This window comes from Cervus elaphus, chromosome X, assembly GCF_910594005.1.
Source record: "Cervus elaphus chromosome X, mCerEla1.1, whole genome shotgun sequence".
NCBI lineage: Eukaryota > Metazoa > Chordata > Mammalia > Artiodactyla > Cervidae > Cervus > Cervus elaphus.
The window spans coordinates 57,417,945-57,428,983 of record NC_057848.1 but is presented as its reverse complement, the minus strand read 5'-3'; the positions used below and the strand labels follow the sequence as shown (position 1 = coordinate 57,428,983).

At 46.0% G+C, this 11,039-nt stretch overlaps 1 pseudogene; it reads right to left on the bottom strand.

Moving 5' to 3' along the window:
* Positions 1 to 870: 870 nt before the first annotated feature.
* LOC122689634 lies at positions 871 to 1,924 on the bottom strand (annotated as a pseudogene).
* Between the last annotated feature and the right edge of the window lie 9,115 nt (positions 1,925 to 11,039).

The following is an 11,039-nucleotide window of genomic DNA, read 5'->3' as shown; positions in this document are numbered from 1 at the left end:
CTGGCCCCTTCCCACAGGTCTCTGCCCTGTTTTTCCACGTGGCCACTTTGAAGCTGGGCTAACCCTTCTTCAGTTCCAGTTGCCTTCTTCTGACTTCATGGCCTCCCAGCCCCTCGCCCAGCAGGCTCGGCCTCGGTCCTGTAGGTGCCTTGTTTCTGTCTTGTTCCTTGCTGCTGTGATTCTAGATATTGCAGATCTGCTTTGGAATTATATATTATGTCACTGGGGGCAAATAAAGTTTGTGTTTTTCCCCTGGTCAGGGGTTCTTGGTGTGGTCCCCAGGCCTCATTCTGGTCTCTCAGCTGCCTCAAGCCAGCCTTTCCTAGAGCTGAGCAGGCCCCTGAGACACACACGCTCAGGTCACACCAAGCTGGTGCAGGGAGGACCCCAGGCGGCCCTTTTGCCAATTCAGACCTGAGCACAGACCTGCAGGGCTCAGGAGCCACTCACGGCAGAACCCACCTTCGTGGTCAGAGAGACCCCTCTGCCCTACAGAATGGCCAGACTCCATCTCCAGCATCCAGAAACTCTCACTCCTGGCAGTTCAGGTGCCGTCTCGCTGGTGGACCGGCGACACCAGGACACATGAAAGATAATGCTTGGCCCAAGCCCTGAGAACACACTCCCCAGCTCGGAAGAGCCTTACTCATTAAAGTCGGTACCAAAAACGACAGAAGAATGTTTCCGATTATAAGCGCTTTTGTTTGGGCTCAGATGTACGTGGAAGGCACAGCCCCCTTGTTCCCGCTCTCAAAAGCAGCCCAGTTATTCAGGAGAGAGTCCCCGGCTGGCCTGGATAGGGTCCATCCCTTGCAGGACAACAGCTCCAGGTTTCCCGATGAGTCCAGCGGAAGTCCTTTCCAACAGGTTCCTTCAACTGGGTCGTGGCTGGGAGTCAACTCAATTAGAAAGGTTTCTTTAACGAAGCAGTCTGGAAAGAATCGCTCCAACACAGCTATTCTGAGCACGCCTCGGCAGACCCTCTGCGGTGCTCCCAGGTCTCAGCTGCAGTTCGGCGCACGCAGTCTGCAGGCCGACAGCGCGGGTCCTTGTGGCGGCAGCGGCGGCTCGGTCCTCGGCGTCCGTCGTTACTCGGGTCTCGGGCTCAGAGGGGCGCGGCGGCACCCCTCCGGCGGGCGGCCCGCACCAAGCACTGCTGGAGAACGGGGTAGAGGCGCTGGCAGCCCTCGAACCCCAGGGGCACGGCCTCCGCCCAGCTCTCGGTCGGGCCGCCCTCCCCGCTGCCCAGCAGCCCGGCCACCTGCTTGAGCACCGCCACGAGCGCCAAACGGTGAGGCCAGCGGCGGCGCGCTCCTCCTCCAGCAGCGTGGGGTCCAGCAGCCAGGCGGGCGCGGGCCCCGGCGCGCGGCTCAGGCCGCAGCCCACCACCAGGTCGTACATCTCGACGCACGCGTCGGCCAGGGCGAGCGCGGCGGCAGTGAGCGGGGCGGCCAGCGCGAGCCGCCGTACCCCCGCAGCAGCGCCCACACCTCGAGCTGCGCGCGCGGGTAGCGGCCCAGGCGCACGGCCGGCTCGAGCGACTCCTGCGGCGCCCGCGCCAGCTCGCGCTCCTCACCGCCGCCCGGCGCGACACGGCGCCGGCGGCCCGAGAAGGGCGCGCGGCGGAAGTCGCAGAGCAGGCGGCCGCTCAGCGCCGCGGGGGCCTCGCAGCCCGCCCTGGCCAGGCAGCCGCCGCGCTCGCCGCCCTCGGCCTGGCGCGGGCCCAACTCGGCGCACAGCACCTTGGGGCCCCCTGCCTCCAAGTAGGCCGAACCCTTAGCCTAGCTCAGCAGCCATGCGCGCGCGTACACCGGCCGCAGCCGCGCCGGGTCGCGAGGGGCCGGCGCCTCGCCCTCGCCGGCCGCGTCCAGCTGCGGCGGCTGCGACTCCTCGGCCCAGGGATGCGGCGGTGGTCCGCGGGCATGGTGGCGCTGCTGTCGGCCGGCTCCGCGCGTCAGCCCCACCGTGCGCTGGCGCTTCCGCCCGCCAGGCCGGCCGCGCGAGGATGCGCGGGACAGCGGCTGGCCGCTCAGCTTTCTTTCTTCCTTTTTTTTTGAAGGATGTACAGACCAATAGTTTTATTAATTTTTTTATTTTCCATTTATTTTTATTAGTTGGAGACTAATTACTTTACAATATTGTAGTGGTTTTTGTCATACATTGACATGAATCAGCCATGGATTTACACGTATTCCCCATCACGATCCCCCGTCCCACCTCCCCCTCCACCAGATTCCTCTGGGTCTTCCCAGTGCACCAGGCCCGAGCCCTTGTCTCATGCATCCAGCCTGGGCTGGTGATCTGTTTCACCCTAGATAATATACATGTTTCGATACTGTTCTCTCGAAACATCTCACCCTCGCATTCTCCCACAGAGTCCAATATAGTCCAACTCTCACATCCGTGCATGACCACTGGAGAAACCATAGCCTTGACTAGACGGACCTTTGTTGACAAAGTAACGTCTCTGCTTTCTAATATGCCGTCTAGTTTGGTCATAACTTTCCTTCCAAGGAGTAAGCGTCTTTTAATTTCATGGCTGCAATCACCATCTGCAGTGATTTTGGAGCCCCAAAAAATAAAGTCAGCCACTGATTCGATCGACCCCATCTATTTCCTATGAAGTGATGGGACCGGATGCCATGATCTTAGTGTTCTGAATGGTGAGCTTTAAGCCAACTTTTTCACTCTCCTCTTTGACTTTCATCAAGAAGCTCTTTAGTTCTTCTTCACTTTCTGCCACAAGGGTGGTGTCATCTGCATATCTGAGGTGATTGATATTTCTCCCAGCAATCTTGTTTCCAGCTTGTGCTTCCTCCAGCCCAGTGTTTCTCATGATGTACTCTGCATATAAGTTAAATAAGCAGGGTGACAATATACAGCCTTGGCGTACTGCTTTTCCTATCTGGAATCAGTCTGTTGTTCCATGTCGAGTTCTCACTGTTGCTTCCTGACCTGCATACAGGTTTCTCAAGAGGCAGGTCAGGTGGTCTGGTATTCCCATCTCCTTCAGTATTTTCCACAGTCTATTGTGATCCACACAGTCAACGGCTTTGGCATAGTCAATAAAGCAGAAATAGATGTTTTTCTGGAACTCTCTTGCTTTTTCAATGATCCAGGAGATGGTGGCAGTTTGATCTCTGGTTCCTCTGTCTGTTCTAAAACCAGCTTGAACATCTGGAAGTTCACGGTTCATGTAGTGCTGAAGCCTGGCTTTGAGGATTCTGAGCATTACTTTACTAGTGTGTGAGATGAGGGCAATCGTGCGGTCGTTTGAGCATTCTTTGGCATTGCCTTTCTTTGGGATTGAAATGAAAACTGACCTTTTCCAGTCCTGTGGCCACTGCCGAGTTTTCCAAATTTACTGGCATATTGAGTGCAGCACTTTCACAGCATCATCTATTAGGATTTGATATAGCTCAACTGAAATTCCATCACCTCCGTTAGCTTTGCTTGTAGTGATGCTTCCTAAGGCCCACTTGACTTCACATTCCAGGGTGTATGGCTCTAGGTGAGTGTGAGTGATCACACCATCGTGATTATCTGGGTCGTGAAGATATTTTTTTGTACAGTTCTTCTGTGTATTCTTGCAACCTCTTCTTTTTTTTTAATTTATTTTATTGTTATTGTTTTTTATTGATTTACATTAGTTGGAGGCTAATTCCTTTACAATATTCTAGTGGTTTTTGCCATACATTGATATGAATCAGCCATGGATTTACATGTGTTCCCCTTCCTGAATCCCCCCCCCCCACCTTCCTCCCTATCCCATCCCTCTGGGTCATCCCAGTGCGCCAGCCCGGAGCACTTGTCTCAGGCATCAAACCTGGACTGGCGATCTGTTTCACAATTGATAATATACATGTTTCAATGCTATTCTCTCAGATCATCCCCCCCTCGCCTTCTCCCAGAGTCCAAAAGTCTGTTCTATACATCCGTGTCTCTTTTTCTGTCTTGCATATAGGGTTATCGTTACCATCTTTCTAAATTCCATATATATGTGTTAGTACACTGGATTGATGTTTTTCTTTCTGGCCTACTTCACTCTGTATAATGGGCTCCAGTTTCATCCACCTCATTAGAACTGATTCAAATGTATTCTTTTTAGTGGCTGAGTCATATTCCATTGTGCATATGTACCACAGCTTTCTTATCCATTCGTCTGCTGATGGGCATCTAGGTTGCTTCCATGTCCTGGCTATTATAAACAGTGCTGCGATGAACATTGGGGTACACGTGTCTCTTTCAGTTCTGGTTTCCTTGGTGTGTATGCCCAGGAGTGGGATTGCAGGGTCATATGGCAATTCTATTTCCAGGTTTTTAAGGAATCTCCACACTGTTCTCCACAGTGGCTCTACTAGTTTGCATTCCCACCAACAGTGTAAGAGGGTTCCCTTTTCTCCACACCGTCTCCAGCATTTATTGCTTGTAGACTTTTGGATAGCAGCCATTCTGACTGGCATGAAATGGTACCTCACTGTGGTTTTGATTTGCATTTCTCTAATAATGGGTGTTGTTGAGCATCTTTTCATGTGTGTGTTAGCCATCTGTATGTCTTCTTTGGAGAAATGTCTGTTTATTTCTCTGGCCCATTTTTTGATTGGGTCGTTTGTTTTTCAGGAATTGAGGTGCAGGTGTTGCTTCTACATTTTTGAGATTAATTCTTTGTCTGTTGCTTCATTTGCTATTATTTTCTCCCATTCTGAAGGCTGTCTTTTTACCTTGCTTAGAGTTTCCTTTGTTGTGCAAAAGCTTTTAAGTTTCATCAGGTCCCATTTGTTTATTTTTGCTTTCATTTCCAATATTCTGGGAGGTGGGTCATAGAGGATCTTGCTGTGATTGATGTCGGAGAGTGTTTTGCCTATGTTCTCCTCTAGGAGTTTTATAGTTTCTGGTCTTACATTTACATCTTTCATCCATTTTGAGTTTACTTTTGTGTATGCTGTTAGAAAGTGTTCTGGTTTCATTCTTTTACAAGTGGTTGACCAGTTTTCCCAGGACCACTTGTTAAAGAGGTTGTCTTTTCTCCATTGTATATTCTTGCCTCCTTTGTCGAAGATAAGGAGTCCATAGGTACGTGGATTTATCTCTGGGTTTTCTATTTTGTTCCATTGATCTATCGTTCTGTCTTTGTGCCAGTCCCATACTGTCTAGATGACTGTGGCTTTGTAGTGGAGCCTGATGCCAAGCAGGTTGATTTCTCCAGTTCCATCCTTCTTTCACAAGATTGCTTTGACTATTCGAGGTTTTTTGTATTTCCATACAAATCGAGAAATGATTTGTTCTCGTTCTGTGAAAAGTACCTTTGGTAGCTTGATAAGGAGTGCATTGAATCTATAGATTGCTTTGGCTAATATACTCATTTTCACAATATTGATTCTTCCAATCCATGAACACGGTGTATTTCTCCATCTATTTCTGTCCTCTTTGATTTCTTTTATCAGTGATTTATAATTTTCTCTATATAGGTCTTTTGTTTCTTTAGGTAGATATATCCGCAGGAATTTTATTCTTTTCGTTGCAATGGTGAATGGTATTGTTTCCTTAATTTCTCTTTCTGTTGTCTCATGGTTAGTGTATAGGAATGCAAGGGATTTCTGTGTGTTAATTTTATATCCTGCAACTTTACTATATTCCTTGATCAGCTCTAGTAATTTTCTGGCAGAGTCTTTAGGGTTTTCTATGTAGAGGTTCATGTCATCTGCAAGCAGTGAGAGTTTTACTTCTTCTTTTCCTCTCTGGATTCCTTTTATTTCTTCTTCTGCTCTGATTTCTGTGGCCAAGACTTCCAAAACTATGTTGAATAGTAGTGGTGAGAGTGGGCACCCTTGCCTTGTTCCTGACTTCAGGGGAAATGCTTTGAATTGTTCACCATTGAGGATAATGTTTGCTGTGGGTGTGTCATATATAGCTTTCATTATGTTGAGGTATGATCCTTCTATTCCTGCCATCTGGAGAGTTTTTATCATAAATGGATGTTGAATTTTGTCAAAGGCTTTTTCGGCATCTCTTGAGATAATCATATGGTTTTCATCTGTCAATTTGTCCATGTGGTGTATTACATCGATTGATTTGCAGATATTAAAGAATCCTTGCATTCCTGGGATAAAGCACACTTCGTCATGATGTATGATCTTTTTAATATGTTGTTGGGTTCTGTTTTCTAAAATTTTGTTAAGGAGTTTTGCATCTATGTTCATCAGTGTTATTGGCCTGTAGTTTTCTTTTTTTGTGGCATCATTGTCCGGTTTTGGTGTTAGGGTGATGGTGGCCACATAGAGTGAGTTTGGAAGTTTTCCTTCTTCTGCAATTTTCTGGAAGAGTTGGAGTAAGATAGGTGTTAGCTCTTCCCTAAATTTTTGGTAGAATTCAGTTGTGAAGCCATCTGGTCCTGGGCTTTTGTTTGCTGGAAGTTTTCTGATTACAGTTTTGATTTCTGTGCTTGTTAAGATCTTCTATTTTTTCCTGGCTCAGTTTTGGAAAGTTATACTTTTCTAGGAATTTGTCCATTTCTTCCAAGTTATCCATTTTATTGGCATATAGCTACTGGTAGTAGTCTCTTATGAGCCTTTGAATTTCTGTGTTGTCTGTTGAGATGGTTCCATTTTCATTTCTTATTTTCGGGATTTGATTCTTCTCCCTTGCTTTCTTGATGAGTCTGGCTAACGGTTTGTCAATTTTATTTATCCTTTCAAAAAACCAGCTTTTAGCTTTGTTGACTTTTGCTATGGTCTCTTTTGTTTCTTTTGCATTTATTTCTCCCCTAATTTTTAAGATTTCTTTCCTTCTGCTAACCATGGGGTTCTTCGTTTCCTCCTTCTCTAGTTGATTTAGGTGTAGAGTTAGGTTATTTATTTGATTTTTTTCTTGTTTCTTGAGGTAAGCCTGTATTGCTATGAACCTCCCCCTTAGCACTGCTTTTACAGTGTCCCATGGGTTTTGGGTTGTTGTGTTTTCATTTACATTTGTTTCTACCCATATTTTGTATTCTTTTTTTATTTCTTCTATCATTTGTTGGTTATTCAGAAGTGTGTTACTTAGCCTCCATATGTTGGAATTTTTAAGAGTTTTTGTCCTATAACTGAGATCTAATCTTACTGCACTGTGGTCAGAAAAGATGACTGGAACGATTTCAATTTTGTTTTGAATTTACTAATTGCCACCTCTTCTTAATATCTTCTGCTTCTGTTAGGTCCATACCATTTCTGTCCTTTATGAGCCCATATTTGCATGAAATGATCCCTTGGTATCTCTCATTTTCTTGAAGAGATCTCTAGTCTTTCCCACTCTATTTCTTTGCATTGATGGCTGAGGAAGGCTTTCTTATCTCTCCTTGCTCTTCTTTGGTACTCAGCATTCAAATGGGTATAGCTTTCCCTTTCTCCGTTGCTTTTCGATTCTCTTCTTTTCACAGCTATTTGTAAGGCCTCCTCAGACAGCCATTTTGCTCTTTTGCATTTCTTTTTCCTGGGATGGTCTTGATTCCTGTCTCCTGTACAATGTCACGAAGCTCCGTCCATAGTTCATCAGGCACTCTGTCTATCAGATCTAGTCCCTTCAATCTACTACTCACTTCCACTGTATTCGGTCATACCTGAATGGTCTAGTGGTTTTCCCCACTTTCTTCAATTTCAGTCTGAATTTGGCAATAAGGCGTTCATGATCTGAGCCACAGTTAGCTCCTGGTCTTATTTTTGCTGACTGTATAGAGCCTTTCCATCTTTGGCTGCAAAGAATATAATCAATCTGATTTTGGCATTGACCATCTAGTGAGGTCCATATGTTGAGTCTCCTCTTGTATTGTTGGCGGAGGGTGTTTGCTATGACCAGTGCGTTCTCTTGGCAGAACTCTATTAGCTTTCGCCCTGCTTCAGTCTGTACTCCAAGGCCAAATTTGCCTGTTACTCCAGGTGTTTCTTGACTTCCTACTTTTGCATTCCAGTCCCCTATAATGAAAAGGACATCTTTTGGGGGTGTTCGTTGTAGAAGGTCTTGTAGATAACCTCACAGAGGTGTGTTTTCAGAGTGTTCATAGTGCCTCCAATGAAAGATATTGCCAAAGAACAAAGTATCACCATGATGACCAATCTTTGGGTGGGGGAGGAGAGGTCGTCCTTTCCATTCATACTGGAACCAAACCAAGATCCAATATTCGGAACCTGCTCAGAACGCTGGTCCCTGTCACGTTACCACTTCTAATTCAGATGGTGCCTAGCCATGCCTTGTTTACCATCAATTAAACACAAATAGCCAATAACCAATCTCTAACAGGAATAGGAATAGAAATGAGTGTTCTCTGAGCCAAACTGAGGAGTATAGCCGAGGGAACAGCTTATCAGGAATTCTCAGAAGCTTTGCTAGAGAAGCATCTCATCACAGTTTTGTATCTTTTCAGAAAAAGAACCATGAAGCAGAAACATGCAGGGGTACATGCCTTCAAGATCTCAAAAGGGAGAGATTAGCACCTACAGAGTGAATCAGCAGGACCTTGATATCTGGGAAGGAATTCCTCTTTAAAGGAATACTAGCATATCTGGGAAGGAATTCCTCTTTAAAGGAATACTAGCATAAGCATCATAGGAGAGGGTAGCATTTATCCCTACCTTCAAAGTGGACATACTATACTTCTGGATAATGAATTCTTTTCGGAATGGCTAAAGCAGATGCACACTGCATGATAAACAGGTCATAAGACAGGCTGTTCTCGTTAGCCTAAAGTTCAAGCTAAATCACATAAAAGCCAGAATGATTTCCCCATACCTCAATTGTGAAAATTTCCTCCATCAATCACAAAGTTTTCTTGATCCCAAGCAATGGTCTAAAACCCTAATCCTGCATCTAAACTTTGCCCAGCTTTGCACAACAAGTTGTGGGCTATATGCTTCTTGTCTCCTCTACTCTCCTGGGGGTAGAAAGGAGATTCCTTTGATTTTCTACTCTTCTTAGGCTATGGAGAGAGCACACTGAGCTGAAATTCTAACCCCTTGCAAATCCACAGATGTTTCCTTTACACCCATTTTTGATTCTGTGTTCACCCTAGTGGATTAGAAGGGATTCATACACCTTGAGTAAGCACATACCTTACATACTGACTTTGTTTCTATATCTTAGCTCATGTCTTTTTATGAGTCCATATTCTGTTTATGGGACTCAGCTTCTAGGTATTGGTTCATATTTCCACATACAGACGGTGGTGAATTGTCTGAAAAGAAGGCCACAGCAATTCCTCCCGTCCCTGGATGTGCAGCCCTTTGCTTATATGTTGAGCTGAGGATTTGCTGATGGAGTTCATGTGCGACATGAGGAGGAGTCAAGGAGAATGACAAGGTGCTTGACCTAAGCAATATGAAGAAAAGCTCTTTCATTGATCAAGGGGCAGAAGACAGGAAGAACAGATTTGAGAGGGGGAAAAAAGCAGTCAGTGAGTAAAACCTTCATGAATAGTAAAACTATTGATTTTTCAAAAAGGAAACTGATAAAATCCATAAATCTAAGATTCCCTTCACTGTTCCAATATATATGCAATACATTAAGTAAGAGTTCAACTAAAATCCCAACTCCAAACAGATTAGTTAATTACATATTTTCATTTGGAACAAGAGTCACCTCCTCTTCGGGTTGAGCTATTATGGGTATCCAGAAAGGTTGACCTGTAGCACTGTCTCATAAAAACACATGATTTGTGAAAGAAATTGGAGTGTCACTGCCCTAAGTAAACAGTGAATTATGTGCATATATGTGATGATGATGTCAGAGAAAGTAACTTAATGATCTGAGTGGTAATTTGATTTTCTGCTATTGGTAATAGAGTAAAGTCAAATGCCTCTGGTAACATCAGATAACCCTTCATTTTTATCTTTTCAAAGCTGATGCAGATGACCAGATGATTATTTTCTTTTCGTCTTTTGGTATAGAAAATTAAGAGCTTTCTTGGCATTCAACCTTCCTTACATTTCCTGGTCACGGTGCACTCTTTGAACACGTTGCTTGGGATTATGCTGGCTAGTATTTGGGGCTTTCCCTTTCATGTCGCAGGCAACATCTGCAGCGTAGTTGCCAATAATCTGTCTGGGAGATGCATGAAGAAGCAGGAAAATGTGTTCACAGAACCTCATGCAAGCCAAGGAACTCAGAAAGTCAAGTGAGTAGCGGACTCGGCAGGGAGGGTGGGCACCTGGCTGACTCCTCTGCTCCAAGGGCAGCGGGCCTCGCCTTCATACTGCAAGACGCAGTATGAGGGCACCTGGTCCGTGCCCTTCACCCACCACCCGCCTGGGGAAACCGAGGCCACGCCCCTCGTTTCTGATCCCGCCTCCTTATCGCCATTAGCCCCGGCCCTCCCCTAGCCCTCTTCTCCCACCCCTACAGCCCTAGCTCCGCCTCCATATTGCGCCTGCGCACTAGCAACCATCTGCTCTTCAGGGCGGGGCCTGCGCAGGCAACAGTTCGGCTCCCGTCCCCGCCCACCCCTGCCTTCGGCCCGCCTCCATGGAAAGCGCTTCCTGTGAGGCTTGGCGTGTCATTGAGGATCAGAATGGTAGTGGGATTTCATGGTGTTTTGTAGTGGGATTTCATGGTGTTTGGCAGTCTAAATGCAAAAGTCTCAAGTAAAATCATACCCACTGACCTGAAATAGGGCCAATGGGAGATGGCTTCCAGTTTTATGTGAGACTCATTCTGTAGCAGGAGAGGATAATCAAAGGGATATAAAGTTCAAGCTGCAATTAGAGAAAAATGATGTAATCTGAGCTCTGCATCCTGATGAACCTCTCGGGCAGGAAATGAGACATTGAAGCTTGGGGCCCTCTAGACTGAATGGCAAGAACAGAATTGCTGCCACCTTCAGCCCAAGATCTTTATGAAATGCCAGGAAGAGAAAGGCACCCAGCCTCCCTGAAGATCCACAGGCATATCAGACTGCCAGTCTTACACTCCTTTCCTGTGGGGGTGGGCAGGGGGTTACTGACCACAGTCTATTTGCTGGGAAAAAATAACTTTTTTAATTTTTTTTAATATTAATTAATTTGGCTGTGCTGGAT